Source organism: Oncorhynchus masou, chromosome 17 (assembly GCF_036934945.1).
Source record: "Oncorhynchus masou masou isolate Uvic2021 chromosome 17, UVic_Omas_1.1, whole genome shotgun sequence".
NCBI classification, from domain to species: Eukaryota; Metazoa; Chordata; class Actinopteri; order Salmoniformes; family Salmonidae; genus Oncorhynchus; species Oncorhynchus masou.
Window position 1 is genome coordinate 42513682 of NC_088228.1, and position 22218 is coordinate 42535899.

The 22218-nt window shown below is 42.8% G+C and overlaps 1 protein-coding gene across 6 annotated transcripts in view; it reads left to right on the forward strand.

The window, feature by feature from the left end:
* The first annotated feature begins 6381 nt into the window (after positions 1-6381).
* The window catches only part of LOC135559069 (transcriptional repressor p66 alpha-like), a 56541-nt gene continuing 40704 nt past the window's right edge, over positions 6382-22218 (forward strand). For 5 of the 6 annotated variants that reach the window (XM_064993421.1, XM_064993429.1, XM_064993427.1 and 2 more), the window contains exons 1-2: positions 6382-6534; positions 21120-21255. The gene's annotated coding sequence lies outside the window, so the exon portion shown is untranslated. The remainder of the gene's footprint in view (positions 6535-21119; positions 21256-22218) is intronic. The other variant, XM_064993422.1, reaches the window with a different exon arrangement.

The window sequence follows — 22218 nt, forward strand, 5'->3', positions numbered from 1 at the left end:
GAGGACGTGGCTAGGGATGCTGTCTGAGCCAGCAGCCTTGCAAGGGTTAACCCTTTTAAATGTGTTACTCACATCAGTCACAGAGAAGGAGAGGGGGGGGCACAGTTCTTATTAGCGGACTGCGACTGGCACTGTATTATCCTCAATGCGGGCAAAGGGACCTTAGTCTTGGCTGATTTCTTTTGATTTTCCCATGATGTCAACCAAAGAGGTAGGCCTTGAAATACATCCACAGGTACACCTCCAATTGACTCAAATTATGTCAATTAGCCTATCAGAAGCTTCTGAAGCCATGACATCATTTTCTGGAATTTTCCAAGCTGTTTAAAGGCACAGTCAATTTAGTGCATGTAAACTTCTCACCCACTGGAATTGTGATACAGTGAAATAATCTGTCTGTAAACAATTGTTGTACAAATGACTTGTGTCATGCACAAAGTAGATGTCCTAACCGACTTGTCAAAACTATAGTTTCTTAACAAGAAATATGTGGAGTAGTTGAAAAACGAGTTTTAATGAGACCAACCTAAGTGTATGTAAACTTCCGACTTCAATTGTATGTAAGAATGCGGTTCACTGACAACAGCTCAGCATTCAACACCATAGTACCCTCCAAGCTCATCATCAAGCTGGAGGCCCTGGGCCTCAACCCCGCCCTGTGCAATTGGGTTCAGGACTTTTTGACGGGCTGCCCCCAGATGGTGAAGGTAGGAAACAACATCTCCACCTCGCTGACCATCAACACTGGGGCCCCACAAGGGTGCGTTCTCAGCCCTCTCCTGTACTCCCTGTTCACCCATGACTGCGTGGCCATGCGCACCTCCAACTCAATCATCAAGCTTGCAGACGACACAACAGTAGTGGGCTTGATTACCAACAACAACGAGACCGCCTGAAGTAGGAGGTGAGGGCACTCGGCGTGTGTTGTCAGGTAAACACCCTCTCACTCAACAAAACAAAGGAGATGATCGTGGACTTCAGGAAACAGCAGAGGGAGCACCCCCCTATCCACAGAGGGGACAGCAGTGGAGAAAGTGGAACGTGTCAGTTCCTCTGCGTACACATCAGCAACAAACTGAAATGGTCCACGCACACAAACAGTGTGGTGAAGAAGATGCAACAGCGCCTCTTCAACCTTAGGAGGCTGCTGAAATTTGACTTGTCACCCAAAACCCTGACTAACTTTTACAGATCCACAATTGTGAGCATCCAGTCGGGCTGTATCACCGCCTGGTACGACAACTGCACCACCCACAAACGCAAGGCTCTCTAGAGGGTGGTGCGGTCTACACAACGCATCACCGGGGGCAAACTACCTGCCCTCATGACACCTATAGCACCCGATGTCACAGGAAGGCAAAAAAGATCATCAAGGACATCAACCACCCGAGCCACTGCCTGTTCACACCGCTACCATCCAGAAGGCGAGGTCAGTACAGGTGCATCAAAGCTGGGACCGAGAGACTGAGAAACAGCTCCTATCTCAAGGCCATCAGACTGTTAAACAGCAATCACTAACTCAGAGGCTGCTGCCTACATGAATAACCAATCACTGGCAACTTTAACAAATGGATCACAAGTCACTTTAAATAATGCCACTTTAATAATGTTTACATATTGTACATTACTCATATCATATGTCTACTGTATTTTATACCATCTACTGCATCTTGCCTATGCCGCTCGGCCATCGCTCATCCATATATTTATATGTACTTATTCTCATTCACCCCTTTAGATTTGTGTATATTAGGAAGTTGTTGGGGAATTGTTAGATTACTTGTTAGATATTACTGCACTGTCGGAGCCAGAAGCACAAGCATTTCGCTACACTTGCGTTAACATCTGCTAACCATGTGTATGTGACCAATAAGATTAGATTTGAATTGAACTAACATTACATTTATGTTTTAGTCATTTAGCAGATGCTCTTATCTAGAGCGATTTACAGGAGCAATTAGTGCCCTCGCTCAAGGGCACATCTGCTCAGGGATTCAAACCAGGGACTTTTTGGTTACTGGTCCAATGCTCTTAAGCGCTAGGCTCCATGCCACCTTCATTATATGTAAGAAGGGCTTTATTAATACATTTGATTGATTGATTAGGGAGGGGGAACACAAAACTGACCTCAGATCAGTTTATAAGGCCACTTCGTCCTGCTTCTCCTTGTGTTTCTTTGGAGAAGAACAGTTTATAAGGCAACTTCGTCCTGCTTCTCCTTGTGTTTCTTTGGGGAAGATCAGTTTATAAGGCAACTTCGTCCTGCTTCTCCTTGTGTTTCTTTGGGGGAGAACAGTTTATAAGGCAACTTCGTCCTGCTTCTCCTTGTGTTTCTTTGGGGAAGATCAGTTTATAAGGCAACTTCGTCCTGCTTCTCCTTGTGTTTCTTTGGGGAAGATCAGTTTATAAGGCAACTTCGTCCTGCTTCTCCTTGTGTTTCTTTGGGGAAGATCAGTTTATAAGGCAACTTCGTCCTGCTTCTCCTTGTGTTTCTTTGGGGGAGAACAGTTTATAAGGCAACTTCGTCCTGCTTCTCCTTGTGTTTCTTTGGGGGAGAACAGTTTATAAGGCAACTTTCCTGCTTCTCCTTGTGTTTCTTTGGGGAAGATCAGTTTATAAGGCAACTTCGTCCTGCTTCTCCTTGTGTTTCTTTGGGGAAGATCAGTTTATAAGGCAACTTCGTCCTGCTTCTCCTTGTGTTTCTTTGGGGGAGAACAGTTTATAAGGCAACTTCGTCCTGCTTCTCCTTGTGTTTCTTTGGGGAAGATCAGTTTATAAGGCAACTTCGTCCTGCTTCTCCTTGTGTTTCTTTGGGGAAGAACAGCAGGACAATTAGCTGACAAAGCATTCAATTTAAGTTTCCCTTCTTGAGTATCCCTCCATAGAAACTCCAAAGAGCAGGGGGACCGATCTCCCCACTTCTCACCCATAACCTGAGGACTTTGGAGTAGGATGAAGTTCACACTGGTCTAAGGTCAGTATGGTTAGCATTTGGGCAGAGCAAGGTAAACTAATCTGATCCAATATCTGTTTGTAGAGGAAACCTAAAAACTCACATCTCCCCCCTTCCCTCTCACGCAGAGCATGCATTTAGGTGAGCTGTGGTCATTTCTCATTTGGAGATAAACTAGATTAGAAGACTGAAAATGAACATTACACCAAAGGTGGGGTCTCAGTCATACATGCCCAAGGGCAGGCTATTCACGATGGTATGATATTGCTGACGTAGAGACAGTTTGTGCATTATCTTCTGACCTGTTATGAAGAGAGAAGGGGATTTGGCATCCATCACTGTGCATGTGAATAGGGCGACTCAGACCCATGGCAACTGATCTGGGATCAGTTATACATACTAAAGTTCTCAGTGTGGCCATTGTAGGCTGAAAAGATACAGGGTATACCCTGAATTTAATAAATACATTGAATAATCGGAGCAGATTGTCACCATAAATACTAGTGGCCCGTCTCGGCTGTGTTGCGTACAATCTGTATTTGAGGTTGTCGTACACAAAATTCAAATTCTTATTCCATATGAAGCTCTAGTCTTACCTTGACTCTGTGTCCTTGATTCCTCAACCTCTTTCACAAAACGCAGGTTCCTCCCCTCAGACCTTCTCCTCCAATGTGTTTTGAGAAGGAGGTTGAGGAATCAAGGACACAAGGAATCAAGGAAAGACACTTGAGATTTACCTCATGGTTGTGCTACCACAGGGACACTGAAGAAGTGGGTAGAAGTACCCCCATACTGAAACAGGGTCATTTATTATGTGGATTGGGAATTGGGCCAGTGACCCCAGAAGCCCGCAGTGAAAGGTCGCTGGTTCGAATACCCGAGCCGTCAAGGTGAAACATCTTCCATAAGACTATGGCTACGGTTGTGGGGGCATAAACTGATCCTACATATGTAGTTAGAGGCGTCTTCTACCTCGAGCGGACCTGGGCCAGTTACTGAGATCGGTCCTTCAGAGACTTGTCCCATTATTCTCTTTATGTCTGACTTGCCGAGGAGACTGTGACACCACAGCGTAAGGTAGAAGTGCACTTAACCACAGGTCTAGGATCTGACTCCCCCTGATCTAAATCTTAACTGTTAGGGAGATGACAAGATATCTGAACCTGTATCAGAGAGTAGAGGCCACTTCTACCCCCTCAGACAGCTCCACTGAAAGGGCAGGAGAAAAACACAAATACCCCCACATAGAATCTGCTTCATCTCAATGCACATGTGTACCCCCCCAATGGTTTTTGAAAGAATAGAGTGAAAAGAGATGAGCTTGGAAAGAGAGGAATAGAGAGAGAAGGAAAAGGAGAAGGAGAAGGGGAGGGGGAGATATTCCAAGGCACTGCTGTAAGCGTGATACGAGCCACGATACTTATTAGGTAATAGGTGTCTTAGCAAAGCTATGAGGAGGAAGCCACTTCCTGCCAAATAGTGAGTGGGGCTGATAGTGACTGGGACAGCCACTTTGTGCTTTGTTATAGTACTTAATGGGAATTAAGTTGAAGCTGTCATGTTGTTACTGGTGGCCATTACTTCATGCAGGGAGAGTAGAGAAGCCGCAGTCCTGACCAAGCCACAGTCAAAGAAACGCAGTGTGAATCTGAAATTAGGACGTGGTTCTTTGTTCTCATCGATTGATCATTATAATGTGTTGTGGTTGATGAATATTTAGCAGAGAGCATTCATTCACATTGTCACGTCTTTATGAAAGACGCATAATGAATGTGGTCTGTTTTCTCACTAATGCTTACTGTAAATAGAGAGAACAACAGAGTGAGTTAGAGAACGTGAGGGAGTCAGGGAGTAAACGGGGGCCATAGCATGAACAAACTTCCATCACAAGCACAACACTTCCATTGTATTACTACATTTACAAACTTACAAGTGTATAGGAAATAAAGTTGTACGACCAATGGTCGCTGGTCCGAATCTGCCATTTAACGCTAATTGCTCCTGTAAGTCACTCTGGATAAAATGATCTGCTAAATGACACGGCAGTGCTAGGAGGAGGGCTGAGAGTGTCTTCGGTCTTCGATGGATGGGTCACTTCTCGGACTGCAGTAGGTCGTTTCTCACTGAGAGACCAGAACAAAGAAGCAACCTGAATGTCTGCAGTAGTCTTCTATAGTAATATCCTACCCTTTGCCCCTAATCCTGGGGGGCTGTAGGCTATTGTCTCAGCCTAATGCCACATAGATGAATCCCACCATTAAGTACCCTACGCAAACGGTGCGACGGAGGGTCATATGTGGTTCGTTACAGAATTTGAGCTGGACAAAAGTACATAAAATGTATGCTCTCCGTCACTGGGGCGGGCACCAAAGCATAGCACACACAATTGCCTCACGGACTATATTGCTGGTTGTTCACAGGAAAGGAAAGAGCAGGCAAACAGAGATGGAGAGGTCTGACATCATTCAGGCAAAGGGAGAACGGCCCCATTCACTGCATTATAAAGAAGCAACAGGGCTTTCCTCTGACACCAGCAGACACAGGAACCTGTGAAGAGATGATAGAGATGGTGTTGTAACTTAGGGACGGAGATAAGAATACCCTGCAGCTTACAGGATTTATCAGGGGCCTTTTGTGCTCCAGGTATGAGTTACCCATATGCACAGCCTAATCTATAACTAACATTACATTTACGTTTGAGTCATTTAGCAGACGCTCTTATTCAGAGCGATTTACAGGAGCAACTAGGGTTAAGTGCCTTGCTCAAGGGCACACAGATTTTTCACCCAGTCGGCTCAGGGATTCAAACCAGCAACCTTTTGGTTACAGGTCCAACGCTCTTAAGCGCTTGGCTACCTGACGCCTTCATTAAGGAGGGGGAAACAGAAAACTGACCTCAGATCAGTGTTTATGGCAACTTCATCCGGCTCCTCCTTTTGTGTCTTTTGGGATAAACAGCAGGACAGTTAGCTGATAAAGCATTCACTTTAAGTTTCCCTTCTTGAGTATCCCTCCCCCGGTCCCCCTGCTCTTTGGTGTATCTATCTCACCACTTCACCCACCTGAGGACTTTGGAGTAGGATGAAGTTCACACTGGTCTAAGGTCAGTATGGTTAGCATTTGGGCAGAGAAAGGTAAACTAATCTGATCCAATATCTGTTTGTAGAGGAAACCTAAAAACTCACATCTGGGATCAGCTCTACATATTACAGTTCTCAATGTGGCCATTGTAGGCTGAAAAGCAAGTCGGATCCTGTTACAGGTATTGAAGGCAAGAAGCAACCACAAGACCCAGGGACCCTGGCATGGTGGTGCTGCTTTGCCCCTTGATGGTCAGTGGTTAAGATGTGCACTTGGTCCCCCTGGCGTGTTGAAGGGCGCATGCCCACTGCGGTGACGCCGCCGCAGCTCCATGTGTGTTGAGAAGCGCACTATTTGGCAACAGAGGCGGTAGCGGGGAGGGCAGAAAAGATACAGGGTATACCCTGCATTAAAAAAAATACATCGAATAATCGGAGGAGATTGTCACCCTAAATACCTTGGACGAAGCGCAGTCGACGGATCGCTGTCGAATCGACCGAGTAAGTTGATTGAGGTGTTCCGAAGTTTTTTTGGGGGGAAGTGGATTGAGGGAAGCCTTTTATTTGGACTTATCGAGAGCCAGCTCCTCTTCCTCCACCTATCTGTGACGATAGAGAAACTGATGGGCTGTTGAAAAGTAGCACTTCTCCCCAGAATGAAAGCGTTTACGGTTGGGAACGGGCTTCATACGTTTATAGAAGTTGCATCTCCGTGCTTTATTCTAATGGACACACATAGTTTGATAATATTTCGTATTTTAATTTCACCTCGCCAATCTAATTTTAGAATGGGCTCGATCGAACAGAGACTGTCAATCTGGATTGTCGTGGACTGGGATTATTTTTAGAGCAGCACTTCGTTATTTAGTTATCTTTTTTTGTCAACCCAGGTAGATGGCCTGCCAGTGCGAATATTCATTATCACGAAGTACTTAACACATGTAATACGTTGTACTACTATTTAAATAGAAAGCGACTAGATTTAGCCAGCTTTGGAGTTGGCATTCTCCCCAACGAAGACAAGCTAGCCCTGCTAACGTCCTAGCAGCTACTTGTTTCTCACGCCTGCTACATTAGGTTAGTCATTTACTCGATTGGCTTGGTCCTGGTACCTGGTTTATTTTCTAATGCAACAAAAAAACTCGCTACCGTAGCTCAATTTGAGCTGTTCATGTCACTTAAATGTACCAAGTTGTGGTTTCGTGAACTGCGTGTTGGTGTTTCACTTTTTTGGGGGGCAAATAAATAACTGGACAGGTACTGGTTGCTGGCAAGGTGGACAATACTAATTCCTTGGCATTATTTATGCTCGCTGGCAGCTAGGTTATTTTCACGGTTGCCCGGTTTCTAGACATGTTGTGGTCGAACGGTCAGAATACAGCGTGGGCTGTGTTTCGTTTTTAAAGGGGGGAGTTTGCCTGTTCGGGATTTTGATGGTTAATGTGGGGTGGACGGTGCCTTGGTTTGAGCCCCGAGGCGTGCCACTTAACCCTACCGGCTGCCTGTGTTCTACTGTATCAAAATAGTCCTTGGTAATCTTCCTACTTCTGCAACGACCATGGTCTTCCTCCTCTTAAAGCTGAACGCACACACATTTACACAAACTCGCACACACTTTCTCTCCTCCCTAGCGGTATGAGTCGGTTGATGCAGTGCAAAAGTATCTGAGCCAGTCACTGTATTGTAAAGCATGCACCGATTCAGTGAGTTGTGTTCAGTTGTCAGTGACCGGTTCCTGTACACCTCGGGTGTGTCCAGTTTTCTTTCGGCTGCTCGGAAAAGTGCTTTTTTTAAATGTGCTTTTTTGGTTCACTTATGTCAGTTTTGGGCTCACTTTGGTTGGTGAGAAATAGGCCAATAATGCAGAGGATTCTTGTAGCCAGAGTGTCAGCTAAGAGTAGCCTCTGGGTATGGGTCCTTAGTTGTTCAAGTCACATAGTCAGGAAATACTCAGGCCCCTAGTTATGTGTAACAAAGTAGTATGCTACAGGCTCCTGTTTTAAAAACAATTAGCATATGAAAATGGTTTGCATGAGAAGGCCATCTGCCTGCTGTCGTGCTGACTGGTTTATCTTAGGGATTCTAGAGTAATATGAAAGAAAGGTTCTGGAATGGTCAATCATTTGTTCGTCATAGCGATCGCTTTGGGGCTTCTTTGCAATGTGTTATCACATGGTTGCATTAATAAGCACCCTAATGGAGACAGAGATCTGTATAAAATGACAAGATGCTCATGTTTCCACCCCAGCAATGGGAGTCGTTGTCCCGAAGGCAGGCAACAAGCATAGGTTCAAAATAAGCCCATAGAAACGCAGTCCAATCTATTGCTTTGCCTCTTCTCTGATGGGGGCTTCTTTAATCAGGGGGACCTTATAGGGAAAGGTGGATACCTAGTCAGTTATGCAACTTAAAAGTGTAATGCATTTAACCCAACTCCTCTGAATCAGAGAGGTGCAGGGGGCTGCCTTAATCGGCATCCACATCTTCGGTGCCCGGGGAACAGTGGGTTAACTGCCTTGCTCAGGGGAACAGTGGGTTAACTGCCTTGCTCAGGGGAACACTGGGTTAACTGCCTTGTTCAGGGGAACACTGGGTTAACTGCCTTGTTCAGGGGAACACTGGGTTAACTGCCTTGCTCAGGGGCAGAACAATACATTTTTACCTTGTCAGCTCGAGATTCGATCCAGCAACCTTTCGGTTAATGGTCCAATGCTCTAACCACTAGGCCATTCAGTAAGACATTCTGGGCACATTGTAATATGGACTAGGGTGGAGAGTAGCAGAGTAGAGACTTTGTATCACTTGGCAGGCCTAAACAGGCTGCCATTTTCATGGCAGTCTTTTCAAAGAGCTCTTACACTGAAAGGGCATCATCAATTTCCCAGTATTGTTCCAGCCTCAGTGTGTGGAAATATATATCAAACACAGGACAATCATGTTTTTGACTGCACTGGGTCTTCAACAAGTTAGGAGCACAACATATCATTTAATATTTTTTCAATCAATTTAGATATAGCCTATGGGCATTTTCATGTAAAAGGACCCATGATCACCAAAATGTGAAGTTCATAGGAGCATATCAAAATGGGTGTAAAATGAATGCTAAGAGTATATATTTTTGGGAAATGAAGGCTTAGATACATTTTACATCTTAAAAATAAGTAAGTAAAGGCTTTGATTTCTGATGAAACACATGGAAAAGGGGTCTTAGAAAACATCTACCAGAAAAAGTCTTCAGAAATACATCAAAGCACAATGTTGATAAAGACCCCTGCAAACTAATATGAACACTTTTTGTATTTCGATTTGGATAACATTTTGCATTTTGTAAATTTAAGAAACATTGCCCTTTGCCTTGAAATTCCATTTCCAAAAACCCACCAAAATATTTTCAAATTTCTCTCCCTTACAAGGGAGAATAAGGAAAGTTCACAGAAGTATCAAGTTATGTAGACTTACCAATTAGTTATAGTGATTTTACCAATATAAATGTTGTTTTTGAAGTGATTAAAACTCATTCTGTTGTTGGGTCACCTGCTACTGTCCTCCCTTCCATACTGTTATGTTCAGTTCATAACTTTTTTCTTTGTCTTTCTGTCATCTGGTGTTCAAACTAAGAGTGTTAAACCAGTCTAAGTCTGGAGTCGAGTCTGGACTCTCGCTCTCATATATAGATATATATATTTATAACTCAGCAAAAAAAGAAATATCCTCTCACTGTCAATTGCGTTTATTTTCAGCAAACTTAACATGTGTAAATATGTGTATGAACATAAGATTCAGCAACTGAGACATAAACTGAACAAGTTCCACAGATATGTGACTAACAGAAATTGAATAATGTGTCCCTGAACAAAGGGGGGGGAGGTCACAATCAAAAGTAACAGTCTGGTGTGGCCACCAGCTGCATTAAGTACTGCAGTGCATCTCCTCCTCATGGTTTGCACCAGATTTGCCTGTTCTTGCTGTGAGATGTTACCCCACTCTACCACCAAGGCACCTGCAAGTTTCCTGACTTTTTTGGGGGAATGGCCCTAGCCCTCAACCTCCGATCCAACAGGTCCCAGACGTGGTCAATGGGATTGAGATCCGGGCTCTTCGCTGGCCATGGCAGAACACTGACATTCCTGTCTTGCAGGAAGTCATGCACAGAACGAGCAGTATGGCTGGTGGCACTGTCATGCTGGAGGGTCATGTCAGGATGAGACTGTAGGAAGAGTACCACATGAGGGAGGAGGATGTCTTCCCTGTAACACACAGTGTTGAGATTGCCTGCAATGACAATAAGCTCAGTCCGATGATGCTGTGACACGTCCCCCCAGACCACGACTCATCAGTGAAGAGCACTTTTTGCCAGTCCTTTTTGTGTCCAAAGACGACATTGTTGCCAGTGATGTCTGGGGAGGACCTGTCTTACAACAGGCCTACAAGCCCAGTCCAGCCTCTCTCAGCCTATTGCGGACAGTCTGAGCACTGATGGAGGGATTGTGCATTCCTGCTGTAACTCGGGCAGTTGTTGTTGCCATCCTGTACCTGTCCTGCAGGTGTGATGTTCGGATGTACCAATCCTGTGCAGGTGTTGTTACATGTGGTCTGCCACTGAGGACGATCAGCTGTCCGTCCTGTCCCTGGAGCGCTGTCTTAGGCATCTCACAATACAGACATTGCAATTTATTGCCCTGGCCACATCTGCAGTCCTCATGCCTCCTTGTAGCATGCCTAAAGCGCGTTTGCACAGGTGAACAGGGACCCTGGGCATCTTTCTTTTGGTGTTTTTCAGAGTCAGTAGAAAGGCCTCTTTAGTGTCCTAAGTTTTGATAACTGAGACCTTAATAGCCTACCGTCTGTAAGCTGTTAGTGTCTTAACGACCGTTAGATTTGTATGAATTATCTTTGAAAGAGTCCTGATTAAGGGATGTTTCTTTTTTTTGCTGAGTTTATATACACAGTACAAGTCAAAAGTTTGGACACACCTACTCATTCCAGGGCTTTCTTACATTTGTACTATTTTCTACGTTATACGGAAAATTCTACGGAATAATAGTGAAGACATCAACACTATGACTTAACACATGGAATCATGTAGTTGGCAAAAAAGTTTTAAACAAATAAAAAAATATTTGATATTCTTCAAAGTAGCCACCCTTTGTCTTGACAGCTTTGCACACTCTTGGCATTCTCTCATGAGGAAGTCACCTGGAATGCATTTAAATTAACAAGTGTGTCTTGTTAAGTTCATTTGTGGAATTTCTTTCTTTCCTTAATGCGTTTGAGCCAATCAGTTGTGTTGTAGCGGTGGTATACAGAACATAGCCCAATTAATAGCTCAAATAAGCAAAGGGAAACGACAGTCCATCATTTCTTTCTTGTCAGTCAATCAAGAACTTTGAAAGTTTCTTCAAGTGCAGTCGCAAAAACCATCAAGCGCTATGATGAAACTGGCTCTCATGAGGACCACCACAGGAAAGGAAGACCCAGAGTTACCTCTGCTGCAGAGGATAAGTTCATTAGAGTTACCAGCCTCAGAAATTGCAGCCTAAATAAATGCTTCAAAGAGTTCAAGTAACAGACAAATCTCAACATCAACTTTTCAGAAGAGACTGCGTGAATCAGGTCTTCATGGTTGAATTGCTGCAAAGAAACCACTACTAAAGGACACCAATAATAAGAAGAGACTTACTTGGGACAAGAAACATGAGCAATGGAGATTAAGACCGGAGGAAACCTGTCCTTATGTCTGATGAGTCCAAATTTGAGATTTTTGGTTCCAAGTGCCGTGTCTTTGTGAGATGCAGAGTAGGTGAACGGATGATCTCCGCATGTGTGGTTCCCACCTTGAAGCATGGAGGAGGAGGTGTGGGGTTGCTTTGCTGGTGACACTGTTTGTGATTTATTTAGAATTCAAGGCACACTTAACCAGCATGACCACCACAGTATTTTGCAGCGATACGCCATCCCATCTGGTTTGCGCTTAGTCCCACTATCATTTGTTTTTCAACAGGACAGTGACACCAACACACCTCCAGGCTGTGTAAGGGCTATTTCACCAATAAGGAGAGCGATGGAGTGCTGCATCAGATGATCTGACCTCCACAATCACCTGACCTCAAGTGTGCAACGCTGTCATGAAGTCAATGGGTGGCTACTTTGAAGAATCTCAAATATAAAATATATTTTCATTTGTTTAACTTCTTATGGCTGAAATCACGTTAACGGGACCGATTTGACAACAGCCAGTGATATTGCAGGGCGCCAAATTCAAACAACAGAAATCTCATAATTAAAATTCCTCAAACATACAAGTATTATGCACCATTTTAAAAATAAACTTGTTAATCCCACCAGTGTCCGATTTCAAAAAGGCTTTACGACGAAAGCTTACCATGTGATTATGTTAGGTCAGCACCTAGTCACAGAAAAACAGCCATTTTTCCAGCCAAAGAGAGGAGTCACAAAAAGCAGAAATAGAGAGAAAATTAATCACTAACCTTTGATGATCTTCATCAGATGACACTCATAGGACTTCATGTCACACAAAACATGTATGTTTTGTTCGATAAAGTTCATATTTATATCCAAAAATCTCAGTTTACATTGGTGCGTTATGTTCAGTAATGTTTTGCTTCCAAAACATCTGGTGATTTTGCAGAGAGCCACATCATTTTACAGAAATACTCATCATAAATATTGATGAAGATACAAGTGTTATGCATGGAATTATAGATATTCTTCTCCTTAATGCAACCGCTGTGTCAGATTTCAAAAAAGCTTTACGGAAAAAGCACACCATGCAATAATCTGAGTACAGCGCTCAGGCACTAAAACAAGCCATACAGATACCCGCCATGTTGTGGAGTCAACAGAAGTCAGAAATAGCATTACAAATATTCACTTACCTTTGATGATCTTCATCAGAATGCACTCCCAGGAATCCCACTTCCACAATAAATGTTTGTTTTGTTCGATAAAGTCCATCATTTATGTCCAAATACCTCCTTTTTGTTCGCGCATTTAGTTCACAAATCCAAATTCACGAGGCGGAAGCACTTAGTCCAGACAAAGTCAAAAAGGTATATTACAGTTCGTAGAAACATGTCAAACGATGTATAGAATCAATCTTTAGGATGTTTTTAACATAAATCTTCAATAATGTTCCAACCGGACAATTCCTTTGTATTTAGAAATGCAAAGGAACGCAGCGCACGCTCATGGCTGTGCGCGAGACTTAGCTCATGGCATTCTGCCAGACCTCTTAATCTCTTGAAACTCTGGGGGTGCTATTTCATTTTTGGATGAAAAACGTTCCCGTTTAAACAAGATATTTTGTCACAAAAAGATGCTCGACTATGCATATAATTGATAGCTTTGGAAAGAAAACACTCTGAATTTTCCAGAACTGCAAAGATATTGTCTGTGGGTGCCCTAGAACGGGAGCTACAGGCAAAACCAAGATGAAACGGCAACCAGGAAATCAGCAGGATTTTTGAGGCTCTGTTTTCCATTGTCTCCTTATATGGCTGTGAATGCGAGAGGAATGAGCCTGCCCTATCTATCGTTTCCCCAAGGTGTCTGCAGCATTGTGACGTATTTGCAGGCATATCATTGGAAGATTGACCATAAGAGACTACATTTTCCAGGTGTCCGCCCGGTGTCGTCCGTCGAAATTGGTGCGTCATTTTCAGCTTCTAGTATTTTTCCATGCGATTCTGAGGGGAAAGCAGGCTTCCACGAACTGCATATCAATGAAGAGATATGTGAAAAAACACCTTGAGGATTGATTCTAAACAACGTTTGCCATGTTTCGGTCGATATTATGGAGTTAATTCGGAAAAAGTTTGACTTTTTGGTGACTGAATTTTCGGTTAGTTTCGGTAGCCAAATGTGATGTACAAAACGGAGCGATTTCTCCTACACAAAGATTCTTTCAGGAAAAACTGAACATTTGCTATGTAACTGAGAGTCTCCTCATTGAAAACATCCGAAGCTCTTCAAAGGTAAATGATTTTATTTATTTGGTTATCTGGTTTTTGTGAAAATGTTGCGTGCTAAATGCTGCGCAAAATGCTAAGCTTGCTTGCAATACTCTTACACAAATGATTGATTTGCTATGGTTCAAAAGCATATTTTGAAAATCTGAGATGACAGTGTTGTTAAGAAAAGGCTAAGCTTGAGAGCAGGCGCATTATTTTCATTTTATTTGCGATTTCAGAAATCGTTAACGTTGCGTTATGCTAATGAGCCTGAGGCTTTATTCACGATCCCGGATCCGGGATGGGGAGTATCAAGAGTCAATCAGCTCTTATTCTCTCCTTCACAGTAGAAGCCTGAAACAAGGTTCCAAAGACTGTTGACATCTAGTGGAAGCCTTAGAAAGTGCAATCGGACCAAATCTTTCACTGTATATTGGTTAAGCAAAGACTTGAGAACCTACAAGCCTCAGATTTCCCACTTCCTGTTTGGATTTTTTCTCAAATTTTTGCCTGCCATATGAGTTCTGTTATCCTCTCTGGGATAGGGGCTATTTCCTCTTGGCCAATAGCCAGGGAAAATGTAGGGCGCCAAATTCAAATAAAATAAATACTATAAAAATCAAACTTTATTAAATCACACATATAAGATACCAAATTAAAGCTACACTCGTTATGAATCCAGCCAACATGTCAGATTTCAAAAAGGCTTTTCGGCGAAAGCATAAGATGCTATTATCTGATGATAGCACAACAGAAAACAAAGAGAGAAAGCATATTTCAACCCTGCAGGCGCTACACAAAACTCAGAAATAAAATATAAATCATGCCTTACCTTTGATGAGCTTTTTTTGTTGGCACTCCAATATGTCCCATAAACATCACAAATGGTCCTTTTTGTTCGATTAATTCCGTCAATATATATCCAAAATGTCCATTTATTTGGCACGTTTGATCCAGTAAAACACAGCTTCCAATTTGCGCAACGTCATTACAAAATATCTCAAAAGTTACCTGTAAACTTTGCCAAAACATTTCAAACTACTTTTGTAATACAACGTTAGGTATTTTTAAACGTTAATAATCGATCAAATTGTATACGGGACTATCTGTGTTCAATACAGGAAGACAACAAACTAACGCTACCTTTCTGATCTTGCGCAAACAGCACACATAACGTGACAGTCATTCAAGATGGCTGTACTTCTTCATTACACAAAGGCATAACCTCAACCAATTTCTAAAGACTGGTGACATCCAGTGGAAGCTGCAAACAAGTCCTTTAGAAATCTAGTTTCCCAATGAAAACTCATTGAATAGACAGTGACCTCAAAAAAAAAAAAAGAATCTGAATGATTTGTCCTTGGGGTTTTGCCTGCTACATAAGTTCTGTTATACTCACAGACATGATTCAAACAGTTTTAGAAACTTCAGAGTGTTTTCTATCCAAATCTACTAATAATATGCATATATTAGCTTAACACCTTTTTGGTTTCCATGATTCCATGTGTTATTTCATAGTTTTGATGTCTTCACTCTTATTGTACAATGTAGAAAATAAAGGAAAAACTCTGGAATGAGTAGTTGTGTCCAAACGTTTGACTGGCACTGTGTGTGTGTACATATATATATTTTTTTGTGTGTGTACATGCACAAACACTAACTTTCAAAAGTTTGTCACTTATTAATGTCCTTATTGTTTTGAAAGAAAAGCAAAAAAAATATTTGCCATTAAAATATCAAATTAATCAGAATTACAGTGTAGACATTGTTAATGTTGTAAATGACTATTGTAGCTGAAAACTCCTTATATGCCCATTATCAGCAACCAATACTCCATGTTCCAATGGAATGTTACCTAATCCAAGTTTATCATTTTTAAAGGCTAATTGATCATTAGAAAACCCATTTTGCAATTATGTTAGCACAGCTGAAAATTGTTGTGCGGATTGAAAGAAGCAATAAACCTGGCCTTCTTTAGACTAGGTGAGTATCTGGAGCATCAGCATTTCTGGGTTTGATTACAGACTCAAAATGGCCAGAAACAAAGACCTTTCTTCTGAAACTCATCAGTCTATTCTTGTTCTGAGAAATGAAGGCTATTCCATGCAAGAAGTTGCCAAGAAACTGAAGATCTCGTACAACACTGTGAACAGTTCCCTTCCCAGAACAGCGCAAACTGGCTCTAACCAGAATAGAAAGAGGAGTGGGAGGCCCCGGTGCACAACTGAGCATGAAGACAAGTACATTAGTGTCTAGTTTGAGAAACAGACGCCTCACAAGTCCTCAACTGGCAGCTTCATTAAATAGTCCCGCAAAACACCAGTCTCAACATCAACAGTGAAGAAGCGACTCCGGATGCTGTCCTTCTAGACAGAGTTGCAAAGAAAAAGCCATATCTCAGACTAGCCAATAAAAATAGAAGATTAAGATGCTCAAAAGAACACAGACACTGGAGAGAGGAAGATTGGGAAAAAGTGTTATGGACAGACAAATCTAAGTTTGAGGTGTTCGGATCACACAGAATAACATTTGTGAGAATCAGAAAAATGAAAAGATGCTGAAGGAGTGCTTGACGCCATCTGTCAAGCATGGTGGAGGCAATGTGATGGTCTGGGGGTGCTTTGGTGGTGGTAAAGTGGGAGATTTGAACAGGGTAAAAGGGATCTTGAAGAAAGAAGGCTATCACTCCATTTTGCAACTCCATGCCAAACCTTGTGGACGGTGCTTAATTCGAGCCAATTTCCTCCTACAACAGAACAATGATCCAAAAGCACAGCGCCAAAAGATGCAAAAACTATTTAGGGAAGAAGCAGTCAGCTGGTATTCTGTCTATAATGGAGTGCCCAGCACATTCACCGGATCTCAACCCCATTGAGCTGTTGTGGAACCTGCTTGACTGTATGGTACGTAAGAAGTGCCCATCAAGCCAATCCAACTTGTGGGAGGTGCTTCAGAAAGCATGGGGTGATCTCTTCAGATTACCTTAACAAATTGACAACTAGAATGCCAAAGGTCTGCAAGGCTGTAATTTCTGCAAATGGAGGATTCTTTGATGAAAGCAAAGTTTGAAGGACACAATTGTAATTTCAATTAAAACTCATTATTTATAACCTTGTCAACATCTTGACTATATTTCCTATTAATTTTCCAACTTTCTAAGTGACTCAAACTTTTGAACGGTAGTGTATGTGTGTGCGTCATCTCTCCTGGATCTTACTGACACCTACCCATGAGCCTCCTCTCTTTACGTTTAATGTAACCAGCATCCTCACCCACTGAGTACCAACCGAGGTGAAATATACTTGACATTTGGTCAGTCCACCCTAGCCTGGATGTTAACGTCCACAGACTGACTGGACCAAATCCAAACCCATCATTGATGTTTGGATAACACAGTATTGAGTACAGACCAGTACAGCACCATACTGTACAGTGAGTTGAGCACAGTACAATACAGTAAGTACAAGTACTGTATTGTACTGCACTGTGCTCTACTGAAATCAAGAAATATATATATATATATATAAATATATATAAATATTCCAGCCTCGTTCTGATATTTCTTGATTTCAGTAGAGCACAGTGCAGTACAATACAGTACTTGTACTTACTGTATTGTACTGTACTGTGCTCAACTCACTATATTATATGTACATATATTTATATCTACATATAGTGGTGTGTTTTGTATGTAACATTATCAAAGTGACCAGTGTTCAATGACTAGAATACAGTATATACCTTGTGTTCAATGACCAGAATACAGTATATACCTTGTGTTCAATGACCAGAATACAGTATATACCTTGTGTTCAATGACCAGAATACAGTATATACCTTGTGTTCAATGACCAGAATACAGTATATACCTTGTGTTTGAAAAGTATTTAGACCAATTGGCATTTTCCACATTTTGTAATGTTACAGCCTTATTCTAAAATTGATTAAATTGTTCACACAATATCCTATGATGATGAAGCAAAAACTGTTTCATTAATTTTGGCAAATGTATTAAAAATAAAAAACTGAAGGGCTTCCCGGGGTGGTGCTTGAGTCATAACTACAGTCCCGGGTTCGATCCCAGGCTGTGTCACATTGCATTTCCTTGTCCCATTGCGCTCTAGCAACTCCTTGTGGCGGGCAAGGGCACCTGCAAGCTGACTTCAGTTGCCAGCTGGATGGTGTTTCCTCCAACATGTTGGTGTGGCTGGCTTCCGGGTTAAGTGAGCAGTGTGTCAAGAAGCAGTGTGGCTTATATTGTGCTATAGATTGCAAAATAAACAAATGTGACTCAACATTTAAGGAAGACTGTTTTTTCCAACATTGGTACTGTTTACCTCAAAACATTTATTCAAATCAAAGGACATTTTATTTGTCACATGCGCTGAATACAACAGGTTTACAGTGGAATGCTTACTTAGAAGACCTTAACCAACAATGCAGTTTTAAGAAAAATAAGTGTAAAGTTAACATTTAAAATAACAAATGGTGAAAAGGCAAAAGTAAAATAACAGTAGCGAGGCTTTATACAGGGGGTACCAGTACAGAGTCAATGTGGAGGTTATATACAGGGTATTACGGTACAGAGTCAATGTGGAGGTTATATACCAGTACCGAGTCAATGTGGAGGCTATATACAGGGGGTACCAGTACCGAGTCAATGTGGAGGCTATATACAGGGGGTACCAGTACAGAGTCAATGTGGAGGCTATATACAGGGTATTACGGTACAGAGTCAATGTGGAGGTTATATACAGGGTATTACGGTACAGAGTCAATGTGGAGGTTATATACAGGGTATTACGGTACAGAGTCAATGTGGAGGCTATATACAGGGTATTACGGTACCGAGTCAATGTGAAGGTTATATACAGGGGGTACCAGTACCGAGTCAATGTGGAGGCTATATACAGGGGGTACCTGTACAGAGTCAATGTGGAGGCTATATACAGGGGGTACCTGTACAGAGTCAATGTGGAGGCTATATACAGGGGGTACCTGTACAGAGTCAATGTGGAGGCTATATACAGGGGGTACCAGTACAGAGTCAATGTGGAGGCTATATACAGGGGGTACCAGTACAGAGTCAATGTGGAGGCTTTATAATGGGGGTACCTGTACAGAGTCAATGTGGAGGCTATATACAGTGGGTACCACTACAGAGTCAATGTGGAGGTTATATATAGGGTATTACGGTACAGAGTCAATGTGGAGGCTATATACAGGGGGTACCAGTACAGAGTCAATGTGGAGACTTTATAATGGGGGTACCTGTACAGAGTCAATGTGGAGGCTATATACAGGGGGTACCACTACAGAGTCAATGTGGAGGTTATATATAGGGTATTACGGTACAGAGTCAATGTGGAGGCTATATACAGGGGGTACCAGTACAGAGTCAATGTGGAGGCTATATACAGGGGGTACCAGTACAGAGTCAATGTGGAGGTTATATATAGGGTATTACGGTACAGAGTCAATGTGGAGGCTATATACAGGGGGTTACCAGTACAGAGTCAATGTGGAGGCTATATACAGGGGTTACCAGTACAGAGTCAATGTGGAGGTTATATATAGGGTATTACGGTACAGAGTCAATGTGGAGACTATATACTGGGGGTACCAGTACCGAGTCAATGTGGAGGCTATTTACAGGGTATTACGATACAGAGTCAATGTGGAGACTATATACTGGGGGTACCAGTACCGAGTCAATGTGGAGGCTATATACTGGGGGTACCACTACAGAGTCAATGTGGAGGCTATATACAGGGGGTACCGCTACAGAGTCAATGTGGAGGCTTTATACAGGGGGTACCTGTACAGAGTCAATGTGGAGGCTATATACAGGGGGTACCGCTACAGAGTCAATGTGGAGGCTTTATACAGGGGGTACTGGTACAGAGTCAATGTGGAGGCTTTATACAGGGGGTACCTGTACAGAGTCAATGTGGAGGTTATATACAGGGTATTACGGTACAGAGTCAATGTGGAGGCTATTTACAGGGTATTACGGTACAGAGTCAATGTGGAGACTATATACAGGGGGTACCAGTACCGAGTTAATGTGGAGGCTATATACAGGGTTACCGCTACAGAGTCAATGTGGAGGCTATATACAGGGGTTACCAGTACAGAGTCAATGTGGAGGTTATATACAGGGTATTACGGTACAGAGTCAATGTGGAGGCTATTTACAGGGTATTACGGTACAGAGTCAATGTGGAGACTATATACAGGGGGTACCAGTACCGAGTCAATGTGGAGGCTATATACAGGGGGTACCAGTACAGAGTCAATGTGGAGGCTATATACAGGGGGTACCAGTACAGAGTCAATGTGGAGGCTATATACAGGGGGTACCGAGTCAATGTGGAGGCTATATACAGGGGGTACCAGTTCCGAGTCAATGTGGAGACTATATACAGGGGGTACCAGTACAGAGTCAATGTGGAGGCTATATACAGGGGGTACCAGTACCGAGTCAATGTGGAGGCTATATACAGGGGGTACCAGTACCGAGTCAATGTGGAGGCTATATACAGGGGGTACCAGTACCGAGTCAATGTGGAGGCTATATACAGGGGGTACCAGTACCGAGTCAATGTGGAGACTATATACAGGGGGTACCGGTACAGAGTCAATGTGGAGGCTATATACAGGGGGTACCGGTACAGAGTCAATGTGGAGGCTTTATACAGGGGGTACCGGTACCGAGTCAATGTGGAGGCTATATAAAGGGGGTACCAGTATAGAGTCAATGTGGAGGCTATATACAGGGGGTACCAGTACCGAGTCAATGTGGAGGCTATATACAGGGGGTACCGGTACCGAGTCAATGTGCGGGGGCACAGGTTAGTTGAGGTAATTGAGGTAATATGAACATGAACAGTTGAAGTCGGAAGTTTACATACACCTTAGCCAAATACATTTAAACTCAGTTTTTCACAATCCCTGACATTTAATCCTAGCAAAAAGTCTCTGTCTTAGGTAAGTTAGAATCACCACTTTATTTTAAGAACGTGAAATGTCCGAATAATTGTAGAGTCATGTATTGTAGCTTTGACGGCTGCGTGGGCCCATGGTGTTTATACTTGCGTACTATTGTTTGTACAGGTGAACCTTCAGGCGTTTGGAAATTGCTCCCAAGGATGAACCAGATTTGTGGAGGTCTGCAATTTCTTTTCTGAGGTCTTGGCTGATTGCTTTTGATTTTCCCATGATGTCAAGCAAAGAGGCACTGAATTTGAAGGTAGGCCTTGAAATACATCCACAGTACACCTCCAATTGACCCAATTGTGATGCAATGAAATTATAAGTGAAATAATCTGTCTGTAAACAATTGTTGTAAAAATTTGCGTGTGTCATGCACAAAGTAATTGTCCTAACTGACTTCCCAGAGCTAATTTGTTAACAAAAAATTTGTGGAGTAGTTGGAAAAATGAGTTTTAATGACTCCAACCTATGTGTATGTAAACTTCCGACTTCAACTGTAGGTAGAGTTAAAGTGACTATGCATAGATAATTATCGAGAGTAGCAGCAGCGTAAAAGAGGGAGTGGGGGGGGGGGCAAATGCAAATAATCTGGTTAGCCGTTTGATTAATTGTTCAGCAGTTTTATGGCTTGAGGGTAGAAGCTGTTAAGGAGCCTCTTGGATCTAGAATTGGCGCTCCGGTACTGCTTTTCATGCGGTAGCAGAGAGAGTCTGGAGTCTTTGATAAATTTTAGGGCCTTCCTCTAACACCGCCTGGTGTAGAGGTCCTGGATGGCAGGAAGCTTGGCTCCAGTGATGTACTGGGCCGTATGCACTACCCTTTGTAGTGCCTTGAGGTCGGAGGCTAAGCAGTTGCCATACCAGGCAGTGATGTAACCAGTCAGGATGCTCTCGATGGTGCAGCTATAGAACTTTTTTAGGATCTGAGCACACATGCCAAATCTTTTCAGTCTACTGAGGATAGTCTTTGTTGTGCCCTCTTTATGACTGCCTTGGTGTGTTTGGACCGTGATAGTTTGTTGGTGATGTCAACACCAAGGAACTTGAGTCTCTAAACCTGCTTCACTACAGGATGAGAATGGGGGCGTGTTCCGTCCTCCTTTTCCGGTTGTCCACACTGCCAGGTCTCTGACCACCACCTCTCTCATTGTTGTCGGTGATCAAGCTGTTGTGTCGTCTGCAAACGTAATGAGGGTGTTGGAGTCGTGCCTGGTCATGCA